At 38.9% G+C, this 11172-nt stretch overlaps 1 pseudogene; it reads right to left on the bottom strand.

Moving 5' to 3' along the window:
• Nucleotides 1-2886: 2886 nt before the first annotated feature.
• LOC135697677 (uncharacterized) lies at nt 2887-9955 on the bottom strand (annotated as a pseudogene).
• Between the last annotated feature and the right edge of the window lie 1217 nt (nt 9956-11172).

Raw genomic sequence — 11172 nt, 5'->3', positions numbered from 1 at the left:
GCATAACTCGAGAACTAATCAAGCAAATGGAACCAAATTTGGCATGTGGAAGTCATAGGGAGTAGCTCCTTATATAAGACGGGGGGGGGGGGGGGGGGTGCTACGTACAATATAGCATGCTTTTTTTAATTGGCGCATAAACTCAAGCTAATATTGAATCCCGAGCAAGGCTGGGCAAACTCAGATAGTAGATATATAAACGAAAGAATATATATACAGCCATTCCATGGCAAAACGCTATAGGGGTTCTCAGAATTTCTAAAAAAATTTGTAGTTTTGTTCCTTGTCTAAAATATTAGACCCGTATTTTTATTTTGGCATTAGGGTGACCATTTCCATGTTAGAGTGGTTTTCAAAAAGTATTTTGTTTTTAAAGTTCATAACTTTTGAACCGGCCGATTTCAAAGATCATTGATCATTGTTGGAGACACCCCTCACCATCCCTCTCCAAAGGGGGAGTTTGGTAAAGAGAGATGATAAAACCGATTTGTACCTTCCTTAAAAGTTGTCCTAGTTCGCTATCTACTCTCTATATGCAATTTTCACACTGCCGTAATCTAAACGGAACTATCAATTCTATACTTTCATCTCCTCCTCATCTATCGTATAAAAATTACCACTTCAGTCTGTTATTCGAAATTAGCATCTTCAACTACGTTTGTCTTTATTTCTCTCGTCGCTTCATTCGTCTTTCTTTCAAGCTTCGGTGAAGCGGACGATTGAAAGAGCGCTCGGGTTTGATTTTATCGTCTTTCATGAAGCGAATCCCACACGTATCAATGTATTGACGTGAAGGGGAATTATTGACAGTAATATTGATGATGTGAATACAGAAATATTGTCAATGTCGATGTATAGACGTCAATATAGAATGTATTGACAATACGATTATTGTCAATAAAATCAATCGTGTACGGTTCACTCGAAACACATCAACCGAGGTTTCATGACAATATACATTTAATGCATTTCTCACGTGAAGATTATACGTAAGGGCCTGTTCATTAACTACGTAGATAGTTTTTTTTGGGATCCATACACAATTTTTAAAATTTGTAAGGGAAGTGGATAATTGCCCCCCTCCAATAAAATTTCCTACGTAGTTTATGAACAACCCCTAATATGTTTAATTGATCTTCCATCCTCATACCTATTTATCTAAAAAAAAGTAAAGAAAATGGAACACAACGCATATTAAACAAATTGACGGAGCAGGTGACAGTGTCGGTGAAAGGGATTGAAAGCCATAATGAGGCTTCGTTTCAACTCGAAAATCGACGTTACTTTCATTGAAAGGGGTGAGCAAAACAAAGACGATACAATCCACAGCCAGCCTTTCGTTCTAAGCGTGCTTCTTTTGATGCGTCGAACACATTGCATGAAAAAAAAAAATCTCGAGTTAATAAATATAACCTTCGAAGAGGTAGAGCCCTGGCCACCAGTTTGCAACATGGGAAAGTTTTGTTATGTAAGAAATGTAATCTAGGGGAATACAGTCCATAATTCCTGGGGAAAATTACCGGGTGCAGTTTTTATTAGCTTTTCCATTTCTTATTTGGAGATTTCATGAGCAGAAATGCTGCTCGTTAATTTCCCGAATACAATGGGAAAGCGATACAAATTCACTCGGAGCCAGCAATCTCCCCTAGAATGCGGGTCATTATGAACCGTTTTCTCCTACATGGTATACTGGGAGTAGTGGACTTTGAGAGCAAAATTACATTGACTTTTGTAAGACAAATTTTAACTGATTTTTCTAGAATGTAGAAGTTTGTCTTGTATGCCATACATATAGGCAAGCGTTGATACACAGCAAATCATAACATTTACTATCACATCAAAGGGGATGAACTTCAATCACGTTGATAATAAGGTGTACACTGAATTCTATTCAACCGAACATGGACACCAGCTGTATTGAAGAAGCTTGCTGATTGGGGCTTGAAAAGACACATCCTTCACTTCGTCCGGAACTTTCTGACCGACCGATCTTTTCGGGTTTCGGTCGGATACGTGCAATCCGGAAGTTTCAGGGAGGAAACCGGAGTGCCACAGGGTTCGGTGATCGCGGTCACCCTCTTCCTGGTGGCCATGAATGGGGTCTTTGACCAACTACCCAAGAACGTTCACATCTTCGTCTACGCGGATGACGTACTCATTGTAACGGTGGGTCCCACCCTGCAGAGGACTAAACTGAGAGCGCAAGCGGCAGTCTCCTCGGTGTTCAGATGGGCTGACTCTGTTGGTTTTCAGCTTTCCGCCGGCAAGAACGTGCGCTGCCATATATGTACCACCAGGCATCGCACACACTTAGAATTTTTTACAGAAATCTGTAAAATTTTACCGAAATCTCAACAGCTGAACGTTCGGTAAACAGTTTCGCAAATTTTCTGTAATTTTTCACAAATATCTGTGAACTTTTCACAGATATCTGTAAATAATTACAGAAAATCTGTAAAATTGTTTACCGAACGTTCAGCTGTTGAGATTTCGGTAAAATTTTACAGAAATCTGTAAAATAATCTTAGTGTGCAACAACGGACAGCCCATCATGATTAAACAACAAGCAATACCGACCAAAAACACTGTGAGGGTCTTGGTAGTGCTCCTCGATCGGAATTTATCCTTTAAGCCGCACTTCCAACAAGCAAATAAGGACTGTCGCAGTCGGTCCAACTTGATTAAGACCATCTCTCGCCCCCACTGATCCAACAATCGCGAAATCCGCTTCCACGACATCGCCTATTCTACGGTGTAGAGATTACACGCCTTGCCGCCGAGAAAACCGTCCAGATTCTGGAATCGGTGTACAACGACTACGTTCGAACAGTCTCCGGTCTCCTGCCCTCTACCCCGGCCGAAGCTGCATGCGTTGAAGCCGGTATCCTACCTTTTCGGCTCGTTTTCACCGCAGTTACTGCTACCAAAGTCGCTGCCTTTCTCGCTAAAACGTCGAGAAACAACAGGATCGTTCTCCTCGACGAGGCGAACCGACTCCTCCGCACGGCCGCCGAGGTAGATCTCCCTACAGTGGCCAGGGTCCACTGGTACGGAGACAAAAGTTGGCATTCGCACAAGAACAAAATTAACAGCCGAATCAAAGGACCGCTTCAGGGCAGGAGACAATTCGCTGGATTTACGCCGGACAGTTGTCGAAACTCTCGGGGCGCACTACCAAGATTATGAAGTTAGGTACACCGACAGCTTTCTCTCCAGGAGCGGAGTGGGAATGGAGGTCTCCGGAGATGGACTGCTTGTGAGCAGATCGCTTCCGACCCAATGCTCGGTGTTCTCAGCTGAAGCAGCGACCGTTCTCCACGTGGTTAAGTTACTGGCAAACCGGCCGATATTAGTCGTAACTGACTCACACAGTGATATCGGCCCTAACAACAGAAACACCGAAGCATCCGTGGGTCCAAGGGACAGCAACCACCCTTATCACCTTCCTAAAGGAGGCGAACCTTTACAAAAATATCTGAGTGTTCCTTGTTTGTATTTCCTGTTTGTTGGCCCTTTTGACAGTTTTGTACACCTTTTCATTCTAGCAAGATAAATGTACCACAGCCAAGATTGGGAATCTCCTTCTGAGAACCCAATTTTTTTTTCTCTTTATTTATTTTTACTATTTTAAGAGATGAACTAGCCATATGGCTAAAAATCTCTTCTTTTAATAGAAATTGGTTGATATCATTGCTGCAGTAGCTCTATCAAACATAACATCACACGGCTAGCTCCTCTAGCCTAGGGTTACCATATGGTATCCTAAAGGAGAACAGGTCCTCCTTTTTCAAAAATTTTTCTACGTCATTCTTTTGCCCAAAAATGTCCTCCTTTTTAATCCTTGCATTTTTTCCAGTAACATATTCATAAAAGTGTTGCGTGCGTTGTTTGCAGAGCTTATTTGTTTCATTATGTCGCAACTTCATCTTATCTAGTAAATGCCATTCGATGGTGGGACTAGGAGTATACTACAGCTGTCAACCCCCCTACATTTAGGCTGCGGTCAAGGTTGCTGTCCATTTCGTGAATTTTAACTTAAATTTGACAGATTGAAAATTTTCTAATAAATCTGCTATTCTACCAGACCTTGTACCAGACTTATCTCTGGCAAATCAGGAATCAATTTTGACAAACAATTTCTCGAAAATCGGACGATCAACAACAGAGAACATTGTATATTATTTTCAAAGAGTCAGTGAAAATTCATCCATTTTTCTGAATTTTTACTTAAATTTGACATTTTGAAAATAAATTATAATGTTCGAAAAACTCTCTGGCAAAATCAACAGGTTGCTTAGATGTTCCATGTTGGTTTCAATCAGCGATGACATGTATCCTGATTTTAATACATGATAAAAGTTAGGATGGTTTTAAGGCTGTAAAGCTGCAGTTTTCATGCAAATCAGCTAGACTAGATCATTTGCAAGTACATATTTAAAAAATTAATTATGAAGGCTAGTTTGATGCATTTTTCAGAAGTATAACGAGAAGATGAATTGAATTGATAACGACCACAAGATTGAGCTGGAATTAGGGTGTAACAGCTTTTATAAACAATTACTTCTTTCGATGATTTCTAGAAAGTTAAGGCTCGCCAACGCAAATCAACATCACCATCGGGTAGTGCAAGTCTTCCGCTTTCCGATGGTTATGTTGGTTTGCCTGGGCATGCATTGAGTTCCTAGGAATCAACGAGAGAAGTCATTGTTCACAAAGACTGTTACGGCCTAATTCCAGCTCTATCTAGAGTTATGAACAATCTCAATTGAACCTTCGCACACCATGAATTTTGTGATAGCGCACATATTATTAAAACGTTTGATAAAAACTCATTGCCCTCCTTTGGAAGGATTGGAAGGTAAAATATCTTCATTTCATAATATAAGGGCACTGAAAACTGCAATGGTGCCTGAAAATTGCACCTTAAAGGTGCATGAAGGGGTAAAATTCAATGAAATGTTTTGGTCAAAAAATTACACCACAATGGTGCATATAATAAATTTCTGGAGTAATTTTGTTTCAGAAGAGGGTAAATTTAAGGTTGATAAAATCCAGCTTCGTGGTGGTAAATCGAAGAAAAAGCTTTTTATTGAATATTTCTGGTGTAAAAATATCATCAAGGTGGTGCATGGAGGGACTAATCAAAATGAATCACTCTGGTGGAAAAATTGAATCATGCTACAAATTTGGAGGTGCACATTTAACTGAAAATTTCTGGTGGAAAGTTCGCAACACTGTGGTGAATGTAGAAGTAAGGTTTATTTATTTTTCTGGTGCATAATTTGCATCGTTCTGATGAATGCAAGCTTCATTGAAAATGTTTTGAAGAGGCGAAACCTGAAAATTGCACCACAAAGGTGCATGGTGAAACAGACTTCTCTGACAATTTATGGTGCACCGTTCTGGTGAAGGAGGGGAGAGGATTTATTGAAAATTTCTGGTGCAAAATTTGCATCGCTCTGATAAATGAAATGAACCGAAAATTTCTGGTGGAAAACTTGCACTAGTCTGGTAAATGAAGGCACAAGCTTTATTTAAAATTTCTGGTGGAAAATCTGCACCGTTCTGGTGAACGGATGGGCAAGCTTGTCGGAAAATTTTTGGTCTTAAATTTGTATCCTCCTGCTGAATAGAGAAACAAACTTTAATAATAATTTCTGGTGCGCCGGAGATGAACAAGCCTGCGGCTAAAAATCTCCTAAATAGAGAAAAAAAAATCTGGTGTAAATTCGCACCATTCTGATGATTGGATTAGAAGCTGCTTTACTGAAAATTTATCATGAAAAATCTGAAAATAGGAGCAAGCTTGATTTGATGGAAAACCTGCAACCTTCTGATGATAGAAGAAGCAAGCTATATTGAAAATGTCTGGTGGAAAATGGAAAAAAGAAATCTGCACCAATCAGAAGATTGGAGAAGCAATTTTTATTGAACATTAACGGTGGACAATTGGCATCGTTCTGGTCAATTGAAATTTTTTTATGTAAAATTTTCTGGTTTGCAGCAATCTGCTGCATGAAGGGGCAAGCTGAATTGAAAATTCCTGGAGTAACAATTGCACAGTTCTTGTAAATTGAGGGGCAAGCTTTATTGAACATTTCTGGTAGAAAAACTACAACGTTTTGGTGAATAGATGGACAACTTAAACTTGACTTCCGAGAAGAACCTCAAGGGTATTGAATTCTGAGGACAGTTCCAAAAGAAAAGATTTCTGGGGATGGTTCCATAATTCTGCGAATAATTTCTAGTGAATCCTGCAGATAGCACCAAGATAACATCGAAAAGAATACCGAGAAAATCAAATTTTGAGTGAAATTCCAAAGGGATTTTAAGCTAAATTTCAAATGAATTCAGAAGATAATTTCTAGCTCATTTCAGGAAAAATTTCTGAAACTCTAAAGGAATGTCAGTTCCAATTGCAAAAGAGCTCTTAGGAGAGTTTTAACAAAATCCGAGAAGAACCTCAAGGATATTGAATTCTGAAAGGATTTCTGGGGAGAAGAAAATTCTGCGAATGATTTCTAGTGAATCCTGCAGATTGCCCCTCCTTATTAAGATTCCTATGCACGCTAGTGTCTTTAAATTAGGAACAACTAAAAACACTTTATACAAAGACTTGCGAAGATTTGTTTTATGCAGCCAAACGAGCTGTCAAAAAGTGCAGCCAAACGAACATGTAAGATTCGATGGTTTGGTAAGGGGGAAGCATTGTTATCCAGATTTAACATTTTCGAATAGGTAACTTAAAATGGAAAATAAAGAAAAATGCTGCAACCATGTTTTTGTTGTTCTATGCCGATTTTAATTCAATCTTTCTTTCATTAAGCGTTAAAATCTAGTGAAACTTCAATCAATTGTGTATATTTTAAATATTGTCATTCATATGGCCATAGATTTGCTGTCATGTCGTTTGTCTCGAGGAAAATTTTGCCGGCTTACTCGTAAGCGGCATTGAATATATCGTCTGATGATTTTTTCTTTCATATTGTGACATTCTGGCAAGTGTGATGCTGATACTACTTTCATCATCAGGTTATAATATTTCAACTCTCGATTCTCATTCAGCAATCGGAATACTGAAATATTACGTTTAACTATATCTTCCAGCTCCAAAAACAAGTTATACGTTTCAACGTTGACGTAATTTAAAGCGTTGCCTGTATAATCCTTGAACTGGGTAAACACAGCAAACTGATCGGAAACCGTATTTTTGTTCATACAACTCTCGATGCATGCACTGCATACACTCGCTCTCTCAGACAGCTGACGCATAACCATCCCAGCCAAATAGTACACCACGTTTTCTTCAGATACACGAGTTACCAGATTTTCACACTCATCTATCAATCCATCGACATCGTAGATAGACTCTGGCTGCTGATCTTTTGTGACGCTATTGAGCTTTACATTTTGTAATAATGGTTCTACTTCCGATTTCAATTTTCGTTTCTTTGCTAAGTCCTCCAAACGCTCTGGAAAGCGAGTCAGCCATTCACATGAGTCCCAGTCGTAAGAGGAATTTTTCACATTCGTCATGTATTGGGATACAGTAAGGAGCTTCAAATTATCCTTAATTTGAAGAGCAGTAGGTCGTAATTGCCGACGCCGTAACTGTGAGAAAATGTTCTCCAAACAGTCTTGTGTCAGTCGTCCGGGAAGAAAGTAATCGAAACCCACCTCTCTTAGGACAAAATCTTGAAGACGAAGAATGGTATCCGTTGCCAAGACAACCGCGGACTTCCATGGCTTCCACAGTCTTTTAACTCCTACTTTGCAATCGTAAATCAGCGTTTTGAATGTGTGCAATGAATTAATCACCCGATTATACGCCTCCACATTACCTAGATTCAATGCTGTAATAACGTTCCTGGATGTCATATACGTAAACCAGGTGCTTGCAGTCTCGATTAGATACGCTGTGGTTAGGATATCCTTCCTACCACTCTGTACGCTATATGCTTTCAAAGCAGCTGCCACCGTGTGGTTAACGTATTTTGTCGAATTCAGAACCTTCATCTTATCGAAGCTCGATGCTCTTTCGTGAAATTGACACCTTCCAACTTCAGGCCAGATGCCATTTTCAAATCACACCCTTGTTCATACAAAACAAGGTCTCGAAGATGTTTAATGTCTGCTGTGGGTGTCACGAGCTCTTGTGCTTCCACTGCCCAATTAGGTAGCTCAATGGTTTCATTAGAAATCCAACCTTGAACGTGAACGGGGTCAGGAATTACTTCAAACTTCCGCTGGGATCACGCCGGATGCTTTATAGGACCGTTCTTAAGAACTGTTGCTTGAGTATGCTGAACACCAAGGTCGTTCCACAATCTTTTATTGTTGCCTGAAATCAGCAGATAATCAGCAGAACAGCTGAATAAAACAAGATGTCGAATTATGTGCTGAAAAAAGCTCATTGAGATCGATAGATGCGCCTTTATTCCGCCGTTTGCTCTGATATGATTAATTTACTTATTAAAAGCTTTATAAACGTTGGCTGTCTTCCTGATTCAGAACCGCAAATTTGATCTAATAACAAACTGAATAAGTGTAATTTTCACATACATTGTTGCTTTAATTCGACTGTTTTCAATTGCTTTAATAAAATACTTTTTTAGACGTCTTATAAATGTTTTCTAGCTCCATTATTAGATTTCATTGCATTGCTTTACAATATTGCTGTATAATACAGTCAGAAAAATAGCTCTTATACCACTTTGCGTCCATGTTTTAGTTGGATGCTTTGTAAATGCTTTATAAACGACGTATTAGATTCATTATTCCACAACAGTGCTTCAGGCTAACAACAAAACGAAATTGGTATCATAGTGGTTACCGTTTTCGCTTTCCAAGTAGAAGGCCGCGAGTTCAATCCCAGCCTCAACCCTTTTTTTTATTTATGTTCAACTCCTAATTAATTTAAATCGTAATCATAGATCGTATCACTCACGACAACCAATTCATAGATCTATAGAAAAGAATAGCATCCTTTCCATCGAAATTAGAGAGATGAAGAGGTAACGTTGGTCTTATGTTAAACAACTATGAATGAATTAATCATTCTCACATGTCCTTGAATTAGCTAGAGTTACGGCTGGAAGTACTGATAGCTTTTCAGCGTTTATTGCTTATTTAGCTGCCCATATGATGTATTCTAGGATAGCTCAGATGGCAAGGCAAGCGGCTGGTGATAGGAAGGTCATGGTTCGAATCCCATATAACGACATATGATTGTATGTATGTATGTAATAAATTCGACAGAAATAATGACACAACAATCACTAACGAGAACAACCCTGCCCTGTGCCGTTCTTATTTTCGGTTTAATTATCCCGTAGTTGAATAATCGTTAAATAAATGTATAATGATGTAATAATTAAACATTATTTCACATGATAATCAAGCGTCTATATACACCTTTATACCATCGCTGTTTATGAAAGTACAGATGTCTAATAAACGCTGAATAATCAAAAATTTGATCGAATAAGCTCTGTTACAACTCTTGTAAGTCGAATAAAAGCTTCTCAACATACCTTATTCAACACCAAATATTTCGATGTTGTGGTTGAATAAATTCTCCAGATTCGTGTGAACAAAGCCTGAACAGAAGTTATTATTAAAAATAGTACAAGTATTATTAAGCATGAAGTGGAATAAAATCGCCAAGAAGTCGTTTCTTCAATAGGCAATTGTTTGTTGGGCAGTCACTAATGAGGGCATGCACACGAAGGCCGATATTTTCAGCTTTTTGAATTAGATCAACTACGATTGACTTTAGGCAGCCATGGTCGACTGTGTCACCAGTGAATGCGATCACCTGTTTCCAGCGAGCTCTAATGCCTACCAGCATGAATACCATGACATGAGTAGCTATTCCGCAGTGATTAGGAAGAGTAATATTTCCCACAAACTGCTTCAAATTTGAACAATAGTTCACTCCTTTTTGGATTGCCATTTCATCGAATACAATTGCGCAATCCAGATTATTCATGTCTTTAACCTTGTACTCCATAAACTCGAATACTTCATGAAGGCATCCTGCTTCAAATTTTAGCCCTTGTAATCTCTCACTCAATGTACGGCTACTCGGCAAACGGCGTTTCTTCCTTTCTTCTTCGTATGCAGTTCTTCCGCATGAGAATCTCGTACGAAGGCCTTCGAGTACACGGAAACAAATCCGATTCCATTTTCATGAATAAAAAATCATGAAATGAAAAAACTAGCCATCCCATGAAATCGTAACAATGATTCATGATTTCGGGATGGAAATTCATGATTTCATAATGCACTAAAAGCGTTACACGTACTTGGCAAACCGTGTTCATAAACCGAACTACATAGGCATCTCTTATTCGCCTTTTGCCTTCCAACTTAAACAAGTACTGATAGTCTAGTGGTCAAAGTGTGGGTTTAGTGATCTCAAGGTTCTCTAGGTTCGAATCCAGTTTGTTGCATTATTTTATTCTTTTTACATTTTTTTGGTTAAAAGTTAAACTCATGAATTTAGCTCATGATTTCAACTCGGATGATTCATGATTTTGGGAATGTTTGCTGCGTTACGCAAAAGTTGCTCATGATATCATGAATATTATTCATGGTGTATTTTCATAACATGAAAATACGCTGTGTTCATGAAATCATGAGTCATTTATCTCATTTCGGAGATCGTATTTTTTCCCGTGTATACTTTCATTTGACCATTTACCAATCCTCTGTACTTTAGCGGTCATTAAAGCGAACTGATCTTGCCCGACGATCTTCTGAACGGTGTCTACATCAATGGAACCATCTCGTGAATTTTTCAGCTCATGTATTTTTCTTTTTAGTTTCTCGTTCTGAGACAAACATCGGCGCATTTTACTGAAATGAATCATAAATAAGTAAAAAAAATACGCACATCTAAGACAAACCTACCTTCGACACTTTTCACCGTTGGAGCAGCGAGATGTTCCTTCATGTTCAGGCATCGAGATAACGCTGGATTCTTCCAGGTATTCGACATCCACATAATCTTGACATGCCTTATCCAAGAGCATCCGTTGATGATTATCAGCCATTGACACAAGGCTGGTCTGATGTACGCTAGAATTCACGGTCAGCTCTTCTGAAGGTTCATAAAGGAGTTCTATATCCAGATTTTCTAGACGCTCCTTGCTCGATCGCATCTTGTCC

Source organism: Ochlerotatus camptorhynchus, unplaced genomic scaffold, assembly GCF_037179485.1.
Source record: "Ochlerotatus camptorhynchus isolate MF236.1 unplaced genomic scaffold, CSIRO-AGI_Acam_v1.1 ptg000077l, whole genome shotgun sequence".
Classification (NCBI taxonomy): domain Eukaryota; kingdom Metazoa; phylum Arthropoda; class Insecta; order Diptera; family Culicidae; genus Ochlerotatus; species Ochlerotatus camptorhynchus.
Note: the sequence above shows the minus strand (reverse complement) of the source record. Positions and strands in the feature narration are given on the sequence as shown.